The sequence below is a fragment of the Perna viridis genome, chromosome 3 (genome assembly GCF_037379345.1).
Source record: "Perna viridis isolate PV_CMFRI_1.1 ecotype Kerala chromosome 3, ASM3737934v1, whole genome shotgun sequence".
Classification (NCBI taxonomy): Eukaryota; Metazoa; Mollusca; class Bivalvia; order Mytilida; family Mytilidae; genus Perna; species Perna viridis.
The window spans coordinates 19,909,402-19,918,306 of NC_142447.1; the positions used below are offsets into that span (position 1 = coordinate 19,909,402).

The window sequence follows — 8,905 nt, forward strand, 5'->3', positions numbered from 1 at the left end:
CAATACAGGCTTAAAGACTAAACTATAAGAAAATGCCAAAAACATTTAAATAATATAAACATAATCTAAACAATTACCGGGGCTCTGCGTTTTTACTATAGCTGCATATAAAAAAAACTTTTAGAAGAGCCTGCTATATGTATTTGATTCGATATTTGGGTAAAGATTATCAACATGTATAATCAATTAATTGCATAACTATTTAAAGCAATCCTCATTGCATTACCATCGTTATATGACACTACTAAGTTATATAAGTCTGAACAGGGTACATTGTGTTCTAACTTGTGCTAACTCTGTCTTAACGTTTCTAAATATGTCTGAAAAATACTTGGATTATCTTGACCGAGTCTCACCTTGGCCAAATTATTCTCAACTAGTCTCGACCATGTCTCGACTTGTCTTGACACAGTCTTAACTTGTCTCAACCATTCTCAAACAGTCTTACCAGTCTCGAATAGTCTCGACTTGGTCTCAACCAGTCTCAACTAAGTCTTAAACTGTCTCAACAATTTAATTCAAAGCTTTCAACAACCTTATTAGTCTCGACATGAGTTATTCATCAATTATAGCATTAGAATGTTTGGAAATTGTCTTAATTTATTTAAAAGTGGGGATGTTTATTGTATTTGAAGTATATTTTTCTGAATAAAGATACTTTTATTTCTAATATCTAAATATTTGATATACCTTTACTTTAACATTTCACGACATATTTTGTCAATTTTGTACCTTGAATCTATATTTTTTATGTAGTTCCTTTTCAACTTTTAAAAATGACTATTGTTCACTTATTCGTTATTGTAATTAACGTTTTATTCGAGTCACTTCGAATATATAATATTCTTAATTTGCCTACCCGGGATATATCTAAATAGTTGTGGGCCTTGAAATATTGCGTTTTACTTGGGCCTGTAACTTATGAAATAATGAAAATAAAAATGTACTTCATTTTCAAAAGTTATTTAAAATTACACAAATATTCCCACTTTTAAACAAATTGCATGCATATTATTTAGATAACTTTAAAGTTTTACAATGGACTAAAAAACTGTCGTATGAGGGGTAGTATCCCAAACATGAGGGGGTTCCCAAACGTGAGGTCTTGTAACCTCTGGCAGTCGGTATAGGGGAGATTTCCCTGATTTCAAATCTTTTATGTGAGAGATTTTGCGTGGCAATTTTTTTCCTCCCCAAAACATATTAAAAACAAATCTTGTAAAATGTTGTTCTTGTTATGCAACATTTATATTAAACCACTGTGATAAACCGAAACTAATTGTTTTTCTGATTTGAAAACTCTGCAACTTGTTTCATAATTAAATAATCATGTTGCATCTAATGAAGCCCTACGTGTATACCTGTCTGTTAATTGCAAGCCCACACCTGTGTCAACAGATTCTCGAACCGCGAAAAGATAAAAGAAGGTGCCCACGCTATAATTAACTGAGGAAAAATCGTCTCTTGAATTAACTACAAATGAAGTCCGATACATAATATATTTGCAAATCACTCCAAACGAATAATTAAGTTATAAGTATATATATCATCGTGGATTTATCCAATTGAATCCGATTAACTAAAATAAATAGCCGACAACAGGGTTGTGGCACAATCGACATCATTTTTTTAAAGAATTTATTTTTAGTAATTCTAGTTTCAAGCTCCCAGTCTAATATTACATGTAAACATATTTTTAATTAATGATCTCTTTAGTTGCACCTTTGAGGTGAGTTTATCACTGAAATACATGAAGTTCTATTTTTATTTATTCCAATGAGGCATCTCTAAAAAATGCATGGTAGTTTTCTCGCTAATTCCGCTTTATGTTTCACTCGATATAAACACAAATTATTTACACACATCTACAGCATATTTCAAACCCAAGCACGCAAATTAACGATACATGTACAATGTAAAGAAAATGAGCCTCCGTACTAAACATCATACATTGAAATAATTAATCATTAAGGTAATTTGTATGTTTATAGTTCAGCTGTCTAATCTTTAAATAGGAATACTCACGGAAATTTTATACATGTAAAAGTGGAGTAGGAGAAGAGCCTTAAATCTCCATTCAGATCGAAATTTTATCATTTTTTTTTAATTCTTTGTTACAAGTGTAACTACATGTGTATAAGGTTTAAATTTTACTCATATTTCTCGTCTTCGGTTCACGTGGTCAGTAGACTCAGTACTAGATTTCATAACATTACTTTGATACCAAAAATGAACCATGTATACATGTACAAGTATACCACTAATATATTACATTTTAAATAATTCCACTCAGTATCTGTGTAATGTCACTAAGAAAAGTTTCTTAATTGTAAATTTTACGTACGTAACTGGGAGGGATCTACATATGGTGTTGATATTGTGCAGTTGATTCGCTACGCTACGCAACTACTAACTACTTTGATTTCCTTGAGCCCACAAATATCAGCGTAAGAAAAGATATCTAACCAAATTATTTTCAGATATCAGTCCTTTTGTTGAAAAATACAGAGTTTCTTCTGAAAAAATGAGTAACGATTGCCTTTGAAATTATTTTTCCACTAATTTACTTATTATGATATATTAGCATGCAAATGCTATTAAATCACCTGCTATTTGTTTACAAAACAATGAAAGAGAAAGGTTTGGTGCGCTGTCAAAAAATAGATTTACCCAACCATTTCCTGTGAACTGAGTAATAAGTGGTGTAATACTTATTTCGCTAGATTTCAATTGTACTTGACTTTGAATATGGATCGCTTAGTGTTTCGGTATTTGTGTTGTTACCCTTATCTATAATATATTTTGAAGATCAAGAATGCTTTCAAGATAATGCGAAATCTGTATTTTTACATGTTTTAAATTGAAATAAAATTTTAGAAGGGAAATTACTAATAGAAACGACACGACCTAATGCGAAAACGTAGTTATATGAAATGCCTCTTTAACAAGTATTACTGAAAAACACGCAACTTTCTGGATAATGTAATAAATACGTGTTTTCAATATGAGCACATATGTTTCAACGCAATTCACAACAGATGTTCTTAACTCCCAAAGAAGAAAGAAGAACATTTGTTGTTAATCCTTGAAACACGTGTATAGAATAAAGAATGCAGTATTTATATGATTGGTATACAGGTAACGTTATGGCATAAATTGACATTCGTGTATTTCGACTGAAGTCAATAGTATAATAGTCTTATTACTTATTTGATAAATGTATAAAATTCCCTAATCAAGTTGGATAATGTTTCATAACCCCTATTTACTGTCATGCTTCCTCAAATCTTGTATATCCATTATAGTTAATTAATGTTACAACCAATTCACTGCCTTTTACTCAGAGGTTTATTAACGGGTAATATGAACTATCCAATCGCTCCAAGCCTGGTTATAGCGTTGAAGCACATCATTCAAATTCTTACAATCGAATGTTACTGATATAATTGTGTCATACCATTTTATCTATGTTTTCATTCCTTTTAACCCTCAATTTTTTTCAAGTAATTACATTTTCATTTCTAGTTTATATGTTAGATATCATTGAGGTTGCACAGATAAAAGAACTCAATATAAACTATATTATAAATCAGAGAACTTACATTACATTTACAGTTAACATATATTGTTTTACTAAATTAAGTTTAATGACGACAATTTGTCTCATGTCAATTAAGAAATACTATTATTCTTTCGGAATCAAAGTAAAAAAAAAAGAGAGATTTATTCGAACGAGGAAGCGGAATATTAATGTGGGGACAGAGACAAAACACTATGAATAGCACAAATTCAAATAAAATGTATATCCCATCAAGTAAACAATAAATTATTAACACAATTCCACAGAAACGGGGAGTATAATTTGATATATATAAATATATAAACATATGTTTTGAAAGAGAAAATTATGAAAGAAAATTGCCATAATTTTGCAAAACTAACAGTACCGTATAAGAATTGAAAAAAATAGCAATGATAAAAATTATTAATCAAGCTCATATCAAGGTGATCTAATTGGTTTCAACGAAAATTCAGCTTGTTTACAAACAAGCTTATCTACAAAATTGTACACAATGACGTCCATATTTATGAAAATGATACAATGAACATGGATATGAATATTCCTGTTAATATATCGTATGATTGAATTTTTGTAAGGTAATTTTAGTTCGCTTTAGTTGCACCGTTGAAGTGAGTTTATCACTGAAATACATGAAGTTCTATTTTTATTTATTCCAATGAGGCATCTCTAAAAAATTGCATTGTAGTTTTCTCGCTAATTCCGCTTTATGTTTCACTCGATATAAACACAAATTTTTTACACATTTATTTATTATTTTATTTATTTATTATTAAGATAAATTGTATGTTTATGGTTGAGCTGTCTAATCTTTAAATAGGAATACTCACGGAAATTTTATACATGTAAAAGTGGAGTAGGAGAAGAGCCTTAAATCTCCATTCAGATCGAAATTTTATCATTTTTTTTTAAATTCTTTGTTACAAGTGTAACTATATGTGTATAAGGTTTAAATTTTATTCATATTTCTCGTCTTCGGTTCACTTGGTCAGTAGACTCAGTACTAGATATTATAACATTACTTTGATACCAAAAATGAACTATGTATACATGTACAAGTATACCACTAATATATTACATTTTAAATAATTCCAGTCAGTATCTGTGTAATGTCACTAAAGACGCAATATACACGCGTGTCACTTACCAACTGTCAGGTAACTACCGTATATCTAAATACATGTATTTTATGTTAAATTCTGAAAACTTAATTAATTAGGGAATAATAAAGCCCCTGGTTAAGGTTTTTATAATACTGGGACTAACCCAAGAAAGGTTCACATTAAATATAGCGATAAAACATGCCTGCATATTATAAAGATTACTGTATAGAAAAACCGTAATACAAATGTACATATTGACAATTCATCATACAGGTACATGTACATACAAGTCCCTTTCAATTTGATACAGGTCAACAACTATATAAATCTAAGAAAAGACATATTTCACCTCTATACCCCCGCGTTACTGGCTCCTCTCTGATACCAATAGACACATGTTCGTTTAAAATAAAACCAATCTAATTATTACACCGAACCTATCGTCTGAAAAAAGAATAGCTTATAAACCATAGAAACAACCTGCTTACATCTCAGATGATTATGATGATTTTGTTTTGTTGTTAACAAATTCAAACATTCGATTTTATAATGCATAGCCAAACTAAAAGATTTCAATAATTGCATGTTTTTTATAACATGTATATAGTTAAACATGAAACTGATAAAAAAATTGCTGCATGCCACTTTTCTGCTTCTTATCAGATAAAAGGTGAGATAGATCATAAACCTTTTGTATATTTTATGTCAAACATGTACATGTAACCACAGAGGCTTATTAGCGTCAACTAAATTGTTTATTATTATATTTTTTGCGTTATCATGCGAAATTATGCATCTACAACATTAACGCCGAACATCCGCTTCAGATTTTGAATACATATCTCGCAATACTTATACATCTTAACAAAAAGACAGCCAGACACATTGATTTCGGTGCAAGCGAGAGTGCGAACTTTCTTTATTTGGCTGTACGACTAATTTAAAGCAGGGTCGTTCTCGTCCTTTTTGCCAAAAGACGTTAAACCATATCATTAAATGGTCAGGCATTTGGATATCGTTATACATAAACTTGCAAAGTGAGGATATGTAAACATTTAGAGCGTCCTTACTTCCGTCAGTCCACACTATCTTCCTTCCTTATGCTATATAGGGGATGCATCTCGCATCTCTCATATCTTCAATTATTTTTACAAGGCTTAAAACATATTTAAATTTCTCTCCCGACTATACATAGATGTACTTAAGATGTAGAAAACTAATTTAAAAAAGATAATACTATTATTGACAGCATGATTTTAACACATTTTCTTCTCTATATACATCCTTTTATAAACTATAATTTTTATTTCATAAAAAAAAACCGCACACACAACATGAAAAAAGTAACAAATAAAAGAGAAAAGAAGAATTCTTAAAAAAAAATAATATGATACAACATTATCATTTTATACGGTATCATGTTTATCGCTTATGTGATTCAAGCAGTTCATGTAGGTATTGTGATTTCGAGGACCGTAATGAATGCCACGTGCCGGGCCAATTGTACGGTATATTGTATATTGTCTGAATAGCGTAAATACTCGTATACAATGTTCTCTGGTATAATGATGAACGTCATATACAGGTATCTAGTGTTTTCATCTGGTCCTTTGTGTACCCAGGACTCACATGTGGTGTTAAGATGCACCGAATAGCATTCAGATTCTTTTTGAAAATAACTTTGGGGTTGAACAGGAGTGTTTAAAAAAGACTGGCTTCAGAGATTACTACGAAAGGGTTTTCAAGCTATAATCTGCACGATTTTGTTCGAAATTTATTAAATATGTGTATTGTGATTTCGAGGATCGTAATAAATGCCATGCGCCAGGACCGGTTGCACGGTATATTGTATATTGGCTGAATGGCGTAAATACTAGTATACCGTTTTTTCTAGTATAATGATGAACATCACTTACAGGTACCTAGAATTTTTATCCGGTCCTGTGTGTACCCAGGACTCCTGAGCGGTGTTAAGATGCACCGAAAAGCGATTCAGATTCTTTTTAAAAATAACTTTGGGGCTGAACAGGAGCATTTAAAAAAGACAGGCTTCAGAGGTAATCACGAACGGGTTTTCAACTTATAATCTGTTCAATTTCGGCCACAATTTTACATGTTTTAGTTGTTGTTAATCTAATCTGTTTAAATCTAAGAGTATGTAGAATCTGTTATCTACTGAAAATGAATGCATGCATTGATTTAAATTAGGCAGAGTAAATTGTATTTAATATATTTTTTTATTTCACAGGCAGCGGTGAAATATCAATTTTTTCAATTAAACTGTTTTTATTTGACTTTCTTTTCAAATTCATCCGTCCAAACGTTGATGTTTTCCATATCATAAGTATCACTTTAAATGTTCTTTCCTATAACCTAAATAATTAAGTAACACTCTCCATAAAAATTATGCAAAAGGCAATTCATGCATAAAAGAGATACAGAGGTTTTATCCTTGAATTCTAAAATTAGGACTGTTTTAAGTCCTAAATTGTTAAATATATGTTATCGAGACAGTTTGGGATTAATCTGAGACTGGTCGAGACTTCTTTAAGTCTATTCAAGACTGGTAAGACTGTTCAAGACTCTTCGAGACAGGTTGAGACTTGTGAAAACTTGGTCGAGACTGGTCAAGACAAGATAAGACAAGTCGAAACACAGTCAAGACTTTTGGAGACTTGATTGGACATGATGAGACTCAGTCGAGACAATCCAAGTATTTTTCAGACATATTTAGAAAAGTTAAGACAGAGTTACCACAAGTTAGAACAAAATGTACCCTATTCAGACTTATATAACTTAGTAGTGTAACTGATAAGTGCAAGAAATAAATGGTAAGAATAAGTAGTCAAGAAGATAAAACTGAAAGGTCAGTCAATAAGCTTTCAAGCTGTTCCTGTATTTCTTAAATAATTTCCAACACTTTCTTTCTTTAAGCATATATGAACAAAATCACATCAAAATTAAGAAAAACACTATCTAATAAATATATAAAATCATGTTCATATTTATTAAAAAAAAAAATAATTGTTTGTTACATAAATATTTATTTCGATGTGTTGAATAATTAAAACTCATTTTAATATTCACAATGTAATGTCTAAAAAGTTTTGTTTCTGTATTTACTTGGAATAACATCAAGAGGTTGTTTCTTGCAGTTCAAAGTTGCTCCTATAACCAGTTTATCTTATACTTAGAACAATAAAAGATGTGGTGCGAGATTATTTCTGTATCCTGTATCAACAGGATATTACAAGTTGAAAGTGCATCTGGTTTCATTTTCCTATGATGATAAGCATGACCAAATCTTAGAATGTCATAAAAGACCGGTCCAAAAAAGCTTTAATAAATTATTCTAGCTCTGTGTCTGTGCATTCTTTTAAAATGACCATTGATATAGGTTTGTACATTTCTTGGCAATGTTGGCATTATTTTCCATGGAAAATATGTATACGTATCGAAAAATGAATAATTTATCACATCTTATCTTTTCTATTTTGCTTGAAAACAAATATATTTAAAAAAATATTTTAACATAACACCAATAATTTCAATTACTGAAAAGTCGCCTTCATTATAAACACAAAGCAAAATAAAATGTTTAGGTAATGAAAACAATAACTTATTTATATGAGGTCTTTCATTTTGAAACGTATAAAAATTTTCAGTAGGTCAGTTAGTGTCAATGCTTCATCGGTTTTCTGATACCTCGATGAAGCAAAAGCATTATCTACTATATATAACAAATATGCTATCGTACCTGCAGACAAAGCCCAAAACAACAATGCTTTTTTAATGCAAAAAGGATTACATCCAATTATCAGAGGTAGATGTAAAACGTAGAAAATAATAGCAGTAATAAGACCTATACTGCTACAACACTCTTCAAAGTAGGGATAGCGGAAAACCATAAATCTGTGGTATCTTCTTTTGATCTCTCTACCGAAGAAATTATCGAACTTACATTCATATAATAGGAAGGAAGACATTGAATTGTACATGATGTGGCAAAATCATTGATAGACTGGAAAATAAAATTAGCCAATATGCCTAAACTTGCTATACTACAAGCAACTAGAAAGAAATTAGAGGGTTAAACTGGGTTTCATAACTAGCCAAGTCTAAGGTCTTTCAATTGTTGCACCTAAGAGATCCGGTTGAAGTTTTGATATTTTGTTGAAAAAATGTTTGCCAATAAAACCATAATTGCAATTAACCAACGCAA

General features: G+C 30.6%; 1 protein-coding gene across 26 annotated transcripts in view; it reads left to right on the forward strand.

The window, feature by feature from the left end:
* LOC148621360 (uncharacterized) overlaps positions 1-8,905 on the forward strand; it is a 99,188-nt gene that overhangs the window by 54,045 nt on the left and 36,238 nt on the right. The gene's annotated exons all lie outside the window — the stretch shown is intronic.